General features: G+C 45.6%; 1 long non-coding RNA gene across 1 annotated transcript; it reads right to left on the minus strand.

Annotated features, from left to right (window-relative positions):
• Nucleotides 1–225: 225 nt before the first annotated feature.
• On the minus strand, nucleotides 226–7,428 carry LOC116446914. Its single transcript, XR_004241437.1, has 3 exons — nucleotides 6,810–7,428; nucleotides 4,295–4,433; nucleotides 226–3,157 (listed from the first exon to the last, which is right to left on the minus strand). It is a non-coding gene; the product is annotated as an uncharacterized LOC116446914 (long non-coding RNA).
• Nucleotides 7,429–10,847: the final 3,419 nt, after the last annotated feature.

Here is a 10,847-nt window from a genome sequence, read left to right on the forward strand (position 1 = left end):
TCAATTAAGATAGTGTAAGGAAGCAAATATTTGAGGAACCAGTAAATCAACTAGATAAGGGTAGAATAAATGTAGTTCAAAGACCAATTTCTTGTTGTAGAATGTTGCAAACATCAGAGCGCAGCACTGCATTTGATGATGGACTATACAGTACAAAGTTGGAAAAGAGGCAGTAGCTCTCTCTAAAGCTCACTGAAAGATAAATCACAAAGGTTATTGTATCATACTGTCAGTACTGTCATACCGTCAGTGAGGTTTTTAATAAGTAGGTACAATTATTTTAGGCATGAAGAAAATATAAGAACTATCTGCCCCCAAGGGCTGTTATTCTCACAACAAATGTGCTGGCAGAGAAAGTCAAGCAAAGACATAAATATAATAGGATGGGAAACTATGTGCTGGGGACAAAGGGACTGTGATGCTGTTAGATGTGCCCAGCACAAAGAACCACATCCCAGTGGAAGACTTTCACAGAGCAGGGGGGGAAATCCCCAAGTTTTACATATGGCAATGAAAATGGGATACAAGGCATAAACCCAGGCATCAAAAAATTCATAAAAATTTCGTATTTACTTGGCAATAGAAATATCCTTGGGATGATCTCTGCAGTTGATCGGCACTGGGATGGGAGGTGTGAAGTACCACTTGCATAGTAAGGGCCAGTTTAGAAAGCCTTTGCTCTTACTGGTGAGCATTTAAGGCTCATCTGGGGTGAATAAATTCTCCTTCAGTTCAATTTCAGGCCAGGTCTGATGATTCAAAATGAATTTTTCTCAAGTAATGGCTCCCCAAATAAGGACTGGAGGATTAGGAGCATTAGAGACTATCCCTGTCAGCTATACGAGTACCAATAGAGCGCTAGTAGGTTACCAAAGGAAGAATAACATTTATCTCTCTGTTACAGAAGGTAAACGTAAAGCAATGGAGAAATGTTTAAAGCAAATAAGGATAAATGTGTCAGCTCAAGCTCTCACACTTAGATTCAAAGAGTAGGGGTAAGTGGCAGGGTTAGTTACACGTGCAACTTGAATTGTAAAGTAGTCCCAGTGACTTAGAACATGCCACCCACACACTGTCTGATGTACACTGCAGAGGGCAGTCCATGTATCTGACTTACAGGGTGCACAGCAAGTCCCAGTCTCACACCAAGCTTGTTCCCAGCCTGCCAAGGAGAACCCTTAATGCTCTTGGTTATCCTGGCTCTCTGTCTCTGTACCTATTTCACTTAGGTTTCAATGTGCCATTTTTAAAACCTGGAGGGAGGAGATTTGTGGGGGCATTTTTTAAAAAAAAATTTCCCCCAAAGTTCTTGGGAGAGCAGTGCTCAGCTCTGTACTGAGGATGCCACCAGTGCCCACACATGGACCAAACTTTGCTCTTACTGTCTGGTTCAGGGCTAATCTGCAGAGCCTGGCAGCAGCAGGCTTTTAAGCATTTGAGTTGAGCATACTTACAGTTTGACGGAAAAAACCTCCTCTGTCTCTCCCTTAGAAAAGAAAACCACCGTGGTTACTGTAGTAACCATGATCTCATCTGCCAGCAGACAGACTGCTGGACAGTCAGTACTGCAATGGGGAAGTGTTGCACCTTTATGACTGTAGCAAACGGCTTGGATATCATTGTTTCTAAGTCATTCAGGCTACCCTCTGCCCCAGGGCAGGACTGGCTTTGCCTTCACCAGGCAGGTTCTTGTCTAACTCGGTCTTTTAAATCCCCAGTGATGAGGAAGGGAATGTTTTTCCTTGTCACAGCTGTTGCCTGTTTCATAGCCTGCAGTGTGAAAAGGATGGCATTTCCATACAGTTTTTATATTCACTGGTGTAATTGTAGTTCTTGTCTCTGGTTGTTTGATAGATTGAACTAATGACCAGCCATTTGTGTAGGGATCTTTGTTGCCTCCCTTTTAATGTTCTGGGAGTTGGAATATGATCTGGGAATCCTTAGGAGGTGGTGAAGAGCAGAGCTGTCCTGTGACTTTCCATGGCCGGAGAGCACCTGGGCAGACTCAGAATCAGCCTTTTTCTCTATATTCTATTAGACTGTATTCCTGATTTACAGAATTGACTCTCTCCCAAGCCTGAAGGTAGTATCAAATTGCTCTTCTTTGTGACTCAGTTCCTTCTTTTTGGATTTTAAATATGCTGTTACCAGTAAATAATAAATCTGTGATAACACTGGGTTGTGAAAATTTCTAGTTCTTGAGGAAGAAAGAAATGGCCATGTAAGTAATTATTGGCCAGAAGGTGTAACACGTTTACCAGATGAAACAAGGCCATAATGTCCGAAGGAGAAAAGAAAATGGTTGTGTTAATGGAGTTGATACCGGCAGCATGAGCAGCAGAAACATCATGGGAGGTTTTTTCTGTTTTATTTATCAGTTTGAGCTTGTGTGTCCTCCTTTCACACCCCCTCTGGACAGTACTTCAGTCCATTGCTCCAAGGAGGCTGGATGCAGATGCCACCCCATCACATCCTGCAGCAGTACAGAGACAAGGACATTATTTAGCAGCCTCACAGTGCATTTTTATCTCATACTTTGCTCCTTTCACATGGTTACAAATGGTTTTACAGACTTTAAACTCTTAATATATTAATAAAAAATATGGAGAGTTTATTTTTACATTTCTTTAGCTCTTAAAGTGTTTTGGTTTTGCCGGTTTCCAGTCGGGTTTTTTCCCAGGTAAGCTCTGTTGTGTTTATTTTGCCTGGGCTCTGCTTTCATTTCTTGAAGCACAGCTTTAGACTTTAAAGTGATGAGTGAACTTTGCCACTTGGTCATAAGGCTTGTCTCTCTCCTGCCTTCTGCTCCTCTTCCTCTGCTCTGCTCTAGGTTCTGGATAGAAATGAGATCAGCTTCAAGGCTTGGTATAACTTCAGCCTCCATGCTGAGTTTAAGAACTTTAATGGTTGCATGGGTGCCACTAAGAGCCCTCGTCCCCAGAAACTCTGCTTCTTCTCCTACCCTGCCTATTTCTCCAGTCCTTATCAAAATTTTGTGTCAGAAGCTAAGCTAATTCCTTCTTGAAGATACGGAAATTTAACAGCTGCTCGGTGAGGGTAGCTGGGTTTCTTCATGGACCCATTTCCATTGGCCAAGCCAGAAGCAGGAGACAGGAGGTAAAGCCCAGGTCAGGTCCCACAGTCCAAAACCAGCAGCCTGGCCAAGGAAATCCAGAACAAGTAAAGACATTTGAGTCCAAAGCCCTTCAGCCTCTCACTGAGTCACTGTCCCACAGAGAACCCAGCAGGGTTGTGCCTCTGCCCAGCTGGGAAGGAAGGTGGCCAGGGAAACACAAGCCTTGGCCAGCTGCAGCCTCTGTTCATGCTGTGTGGGCCCTTTGCAAAGAGAGATCCCACCTGTGGATCTCACTGCCTCGGTTGTTTGGCTACATGACGTGATTGCCAAGCTTAATTTAATTTTTGACTGGCCAAGATTTGGCTGATTTGATCAGTACAATTCTCCAGAGACAAAAAAGAAAAAGCCATTATTTCCACTTCCTGCTATATTTGACTTTGATAAAACAACAGATTAGTTATCACTAAGGTAAAGGCATCAGCTGACCACAGTTTTCAGCTGGAGTATTGTGTATTTAAATAATAACGGGGCTATGTGAGCACAAACACCTTTTTGTTAAGGGTGCCTCCTACTCAATGAAGTGTTACATAAAAACTGAAGTGTCCCCAGGTAGTTTTAGTCTGGAGTATTTGGGTAATACACAGAGCAACAGCTTATTGAAGTGGAAGAAGCAAACAAAAATAACAATGATGAAAGGGATCCTTGATTCAAAATGATATTGTGTATCTTAGAGCATTGACATTTGTGTCAATACCGTATTAGTGGTAATCAAATTTCTCATTGTCTGCTGCAATGTAACCAACTCCTTGAGTGTAAAAGTCCATTAATCATGGAGGTGTGCTCTCTGTGCCTGTGTCGGTGGGAAGATAAATTAGGTGGCACTTTGCAGATCTGCTGAAAGAGAGGAGGACATGCATTGGGTATAGATGGAGTAGGATAAGCAAAACCTACTCCTAGATCTTCTTCCTTGACATTTTCCCTGTGCCAAGCCAAATAATTGTTCAGAGATTGTACTTCTACTAACTATTCTGCATATTCCCATATCACAGTTTTCACTTTAGACCAAATGAAAGTGCATTTCTGTGCTTACAGCAAGAGGTTGTGGGGGATGAGTTTCTGTGACTGCGAACTCTGCAGGCACTTTCGCCCTCTTAAAATGGGGTAACTATATTTCATAGTTATCTTGGTATACCTGATAGATATACCTTGGTATCTTACCTGATAGAAACTGAAATGCTTTCAGCAGGCTCTGGGGACCCAAGTCTGCCATAGATCTGCCACAGACCTCTTGCAGGATGTTAGCAGATCATTTTGCTCTACCTTGTTTGCCCTACTCTTACTGCAGGCAACAGCACCCCTGCATCAAGAAGGCACAGCATCAGTAACACCGTGTTAATGTTCGTGAGATAGATCCAAAGAAAGAACTTATGGGTGTGTTTTCTTCATTCCTGAAACCGTGTGAGATGAGGATGTGCTGCACATGAAGGATGCCATCTGGATGGATGAGGGGTCTTAGAGGCTCTGTATCCTGTCCCTGGCTCACTCGTCATGGCTCTATGAACAGCCCTTGTTGTGTGTGCAATCACGTAAGAGTAGCCCTGTTATGCCCCGTCCAGCTGGGAAGGACGCTCCTCTTCCCAAGGGAAGGGGTGGCCAGGGAACACAGGTCTTGGCGCATGCTGTGGTGGGCCCTTTGCAAGGAGAGATCCCACCTGTGGGTCAGGTGTGCAGTGCTGTGCATGCAGTCAGAGGCTGCTCTCTACACAGAGCTGCAGCTTCTGCAGCCACGACCACATGCATGGTGAAACTTGACTCCACGGACCTTTCCCCCCATTAATTCCCCTGTCATTCTCGAGAACCTGCTCTTATCCCAGCAACTTGCTTCCATATAGTTTGCCCCTGCCGTTGTGTGGGCTATCTGAAGGGGCTGCATGTTTGAGGAGGTGATTTCAGGTGTTAGAGCATTTAAATGGGTGGGGGTTACCTGAGGGATCGGCTTCACCTCAGAGTGATTGGACATTCCACATCTTCAGTTGAAAAGTGATTATTATATAAAAGTATTCCTTACTTTCCAACATGGATCTCTTGGTAACAGAAATGCCAAGTGTTTCTGCAGTGTACAGAGTGTTGGGGCTCTGCTCTGCAACAGTTTAGAAATCTTTGGTTGTCCATAGCAACCTGCAGGCATTGAAATATAGGCTTGCACTTACGTGGGGGTTTAAAACACTGCTGTTGCTGGAGGCTCCTAGGAAAAGGCTCTCAGCTTTGCTCCTGTGTGGACCTTTTCCCCACTGTTCCTCCTCACCCCACACAAGTTGTGGCTTCTGCCAGCACAGCAGTTTTTACCAGGCTGCAGGTCCTCCCTTGGAGCACTGTGGATGGCCAGAGAGAAACCAGGACCGAGGCAATGTGTGCAGGACAGTCCTACTCAGAGGCAGCCCCCATCCAGCACAGACATCAGAGCTCTGATGTCCACCCTATGCAGAAGACCACTGAGTTCACTGGTGACTGATGCATTGTAAAAGACAGATATGCTTGCAGTTGAAATTAGGAAAGAAAGAAAGAAAGAGATCAGAGCCACTCTATTTCACACTCCCAGGCCATGGTCTGGGCAAAATTCCCTGTGCCGCAGCTAACAAGCAGGAGGCAGGGCAGCATCCCAGAGTGTAGGCAAGTCATTGGCCCAAAGCAGTGGCTGTGTGACATGACTCAACATCGCAGTGTTCCCCCCTCTGCAGCAAATGTCTCAGATCAACACACTGGGTCACCCTGCACCTATTAGTGACCTTGCCCCCCATGTGTTTTGGAGGACCCTCGTGGCAGCCAGCTAGTGCACACTATCCTGGTGTGGGGTGTTGTGACAGCCCTGAAAGGGTTGCTGCCATGTGTGCTGTGTCACTGCCTGTCACTGCCTCACTCCTTAATATGCCCCTCTGCGGGGAGACAGCCTGGACCAACTGCTCGGCTTCAGCGAGCCACTTTTGCAATATTACAGTATGAAGACATTCTGAGCAGCTTCTGTGCTTTTGGCAGCACCCAGTCCCTACTGTAATTAGGCTTGGGTGTCCTCCAAAATGACAAAAACTTTAAAAGCCCCAAGCGTAACCCTGGGGGAATGTAGGTGGGGCTGTGATCTCCAGGCAACGTCATCCTGGGAGTCTTTCAGCTCCAGTGGCCAGTTTACATAATCAAGACCTGACACAGCAAAAGAGAGACTTAAAGTCCGATGGCTTCAGTCTTTTAATCCCCATTTCTACCAGTAATCCTTTCTCTGCAAGTAGGCCCTACTCGTGCAAGTAGTTCTCTTGGCTTCAGTGAGTGTCTCTGACCTGTACTTAATGTAAACTAAGATTACTTTTGGCATCTTTGGAATCCTAAAAAACTAAAATGGCAGAGTACGATTGAGGGCAACAGGCTTTACAGACCCAGGAGGTCACACTGGAGTTTACATTTGCTGCTGGCAATCCAAGGGCTCGCTAGAACAGCCACAGCAGATGAATTTCCTTTCTAACTGCAGAATAAACACTGCATGTGAGGTAAATATTAAAGGAATTACAGTAATGGGAAAGGTAAGGGAAGGGAAAGGAAGGGAAGGGAAAAGGAAGGGGAAGGGAAGGGAAGGGAAGGGAAAGGAAAGGAAGGGAAAGGAAGGGAAGGGAAGGGAAAGGAAGGGAAGAGAAAGGAAGGGAAAGGAAGGGGGCTCCTTTGTCAAACAAAAAGGATGTCTGCTTACCTGTAGCAGACAGTGCTTATTGGAGTGTTTTGCAAGTCAAGAGATAAATCCTTAAATGGGGACGGCCAATGCACAAAGATGAGTGCTCTTCCAGCTTTTCAAGTTCTGGGTAATTGTGGCCATTGCTAATTTTCATACCATGATGGCTCAACAGTTATGTGCCTGTGATTGTGCAGCCCAACTCACATGGGAAATGTTTCTTGGAGTCTAATAAGCACTGAGGTGCACATCCTGCATGCTGCCATAGCAACAGCAGGATGCAGGAGAGCTGGGAGGGCTGGCTGGCAGGAGCTGCTGCACTTTGGCAAGAGAACTGCCCTTTGGATGTCCAAATCGGTTTAATTACCAGCTGTGGAAACTACCTGGTGTTCAGTGACTGATTCTTCAAAGAAGTGATACCCCTGTGAGCAGAATGAACCCTTTGGCTGCTGGCTTCAGGTGTGTGCTGGGCCAGCACGGCTGTGTCGTGGGGGACAGGCAGTCCTGGGGACACTGCCACGCAGTGCACAGGCTGGCAGTGTTTGTGCAAAGCTGTCAGGCCTGATAATGAAGCCCAGGAAAGCTCCACTGATGGTGTTCTGGCATTCAATGTCAGACTGTGTTTGGGGATTTTGTTTTTACCCCGCTTTCCTGGTCATTGCTGATGCATGTCCCTTTCCCTGCTGGCAGGGCACATGCAGGGCAGCCTTCACTCCCTGCTGACCCTCTCTGGACAGGGCAGAGTGGGCTTTTGGCAGGAGAGTTGGTAACAACAAATTCTGTCCCATGGAGAACTGTGGTACTTTGACACATTTTCCCCCAGGTGAGGTGTTTTCCCTGCTGAAAAAGATCATGGCTCTGCAATGCTGAGGCTGTTTCTGCCAGGTCAGCCAGGAAGAGAAGTCCCCTGCCCAAGCAGCACAGTGTCCATGGGAACTGGTGGCTTGGATACCGTGTGTTCTCAATTTTCCTCCGTGGCAGAGACTTCCAGCAGGGCAGTGACTCCTGTGCTGTGTCGTAGCCAAGGAAATCACATGAGGCCTTGTCGCTGGTGAGGGAGGACAGTGGGATGGAAAATTAGATGGGGGGACATGGTCCATGTAGGAGAAGAGGGACATGAAATAATTTAGCTATAGTGTCTATGGAGTACTCTGGCAGCTTGGGTAGGTACCTGTTAATTCCAAGATGAACCAAAATCAACTGTTTTGGGTTTTTTTTAAAATTCCATTTGACAAATGGAAGGAATATGATTAAATTACCACAAACCTGAAACTGTTTAGTTTTGACATATCTTTGCTCAGGCTGTGGTAAAAATTAGTATTTCCCACTCTTGGGTCTTGACATGAAAGAAAGCAAGTGTTTTGCATCATCCACCACTGCTAATTTCAGTTGAGGGATGCAGCTTTAGCAATGGGGGTCCTGCCAATGGTATTAGTGTTGCTACTGGGCTGAGGGGAGTGATGGTTGATACAAAGACTGAGTCTTCTGATATGGCCCTTCACCTGGTCTGCAATGTGCAGCCCAGGTACTTCCATGCCAGATCCAGACCATGAAATTAGAGGGTGGCTATCAAAATGATGCTCTGAATGTCTTACACCTCTCTGCTGAGGTGTTGGGTAAGCTGGTGAGCTCTCCCAGGAAGAGCCTGCATGGTTGTAATGCCAGTGTGGAGAGGCTTGTGTGACATATGCTCCATGTGAGCTCCCTGCACCCTCCACTGGTGCATCACTTGGCTGAAAACAGACAACACTCATGGCTAATTATGTGTTGCTCTGCCACCTGCTAATTAAGGAAAGCTGCAAAGCTGAGATGTGTGTTTTCTGGGGTAGTGACCACCTGACTCAGTGACTGCAGAGGTAAAGGATAAAAAACCTGGGAGAGAGAACCTGGCATGACAATACAGTACAATACAATAGTGGTTGCTTGGGTTTTTTAACCTTCTTCAGGATTTACTGATATTCCTGTTCAGAAATACAGCAACATTGACTGGGATAAATAAAGGTATGTAAAGATCACAGTTTCTAACTCAAGGGAAGTGAACACATTGCAGTAGGAAAAGCCACTTCTTCTTATCTGGCTGGAAAAGAAACCCAGTAGTGTTGGCACAGATGCATTTTGGAAAATTAAACAGCAAGAAGGGAAATGACACCACAGTTCCACAGGCATGCAGGGAGGCCATCAGGAGGGAGCTCCCTTGCCCTGCAGGCTTCAGAGAAGGCTGAGGGGAACTGCAGGGAATTCAGCTGGGTTTTCTGGGGCTGAGCATCTATGGCAGGGGCTGTGCTGAGAAGGTCTCTGACAGACCAAACAAACTCAAATCAGCAATGAGATCTTGGTATTGCCCCACGGTCCCTGTGCATTGCAGAAGTACAGGGATGGTCAGATGTACATCTCTGGCCATGATTTCACCTTGGTAGCTAGGCTGACAAATGCCATGGGAAGGTTTCTTAATATATATACACTGAAGAGTTTCATTATAGTTCTAATATAGGGCTGGTTTTCAAAACCAGAACAGTGCCATCAAGCTTCTGAAATTAACATCTGGTTAAAGTGTGGTTTATAGCAACTTTTTAGAAACTCTTGATCTAACACAAGATAAAAATGAGCCTGAATATGGAAAACCTGTACAAAAATATTCATGATGTGTGTCACTACGGATCTTCTTTTACATGGCATCTGACAAGAATCAGGATATAACTTAGGGGGTTACTGAACTGTGTTATTGAGGGGTTGATGTCTCTCAATTCTGCATCACAGCAGCTGAAGCTCTGTCGTAAGAGATGGATGACTAAATGACAACACGCAGATGATGTGCCTCCTGTGGAAGCATCTATGGAAGATGCTAAATGGGTATAAGATACTATTCATTTTATCAGTAATAAAATACCTGCAATACAAAATACTTTTCTTGTGTGCTAAGATTTTGGTATTGTCTGGCTTGCCTGGAGAACACAATGAAACTATGGAACGAATAGATAATACAACTGCAAGCTGAATTAACTGGAGTTTTTGGTCCTCTGGCTATATAAGAATTTATTTGTGTTTTCTTGTTAAGCTAAATTGCAATAATTAATTATTCTTTTGCAGAAAATATGTTCTATTAAGTATTATCTAATACCACTCTGCAGCAAAGATGAGACTCTTAGAAAAGCTCTAAATATAACCTCGACAAGAAGTATTCTTGGCAGCACCAAGAAATACACAAAAAACACACAAAAATTTAGTCCATACAAGAACCGAATCTTAAGCTCTCCTTTGCACATATCTAATAGCAACAGGAAGGGAATGGAGTGACTTGCTACATTTTACATTTTACTATTACTAAAGCCTTTTATTGGTCAAGGAGATCCAGCAGAACAGGAACAATAGTTAATTCCTGTAGTACTAGTTTTACAATAGTGGAAATGCACCCAGCTGGCAAACCACTTTAAATGAAATCAGTGAAGGCATCTGATGGCTTGGGATAACCATTTCCCCAGCAGTGCCAGGGAGGAATCATGCTCCTCTTTCCTAAAGTGAAGCTACATTCACTGAGACAATGGATACAGATTGTTTGGTGTGCGTAAAATCCCCTTTGAGTACCTGGGGGCTACTCCACTCTTTTCGTGGAGGAGCTCCTGGAGACCTAAATGAGGCTTCTAAAGGTTAACCTGCAGGCAGGTGTAGGATGCCAGGAGGGAATGTTCATGCAGCTGGTCTGAGGCTGATGACATGCAATGGTAACCTGAAAGCCTGTTGCACAGCTGTTTTGCCTGGGGTTGCTGTGGGATCATGCGGACCTGGCTAGCTCTGCCCCTGTGTGTGCCATGCCCACACCAGCTCTGTCCCCATGTGTGCCATGCCCACATCAGCTCTGTCCCGTGTGTGCCATGCCCACACCAGCTCTGTCCCGTGTGTGCCATGCCCACGTCAGCTCTGTCCCGTGTGTGCCATGCCCACATCAGCTCTGTCCCCGTGTGTGCCATGCCCACGTCAGCTCTGTCCCTGTGTGTGCCATGCCCATGTCAGCTCTGTCCCTGTGTGTGCCATGCCCACACCAGCTCTGTCCCTGTGTGTGCC

Source organism: Corvus moneduloides, chromosome 7 (genome assembly GCF_009650955.1).
Source record: "Corvus moneduloides isolate bCorMon1 chromosome 7, bCorMon1.pri, whole genome shotgun sequence".
NCBI lineage: Eukaryota > Metazoa > Chordata > Aves > Passeriformes > Corvidae > Corvus > Corvus moneduloides.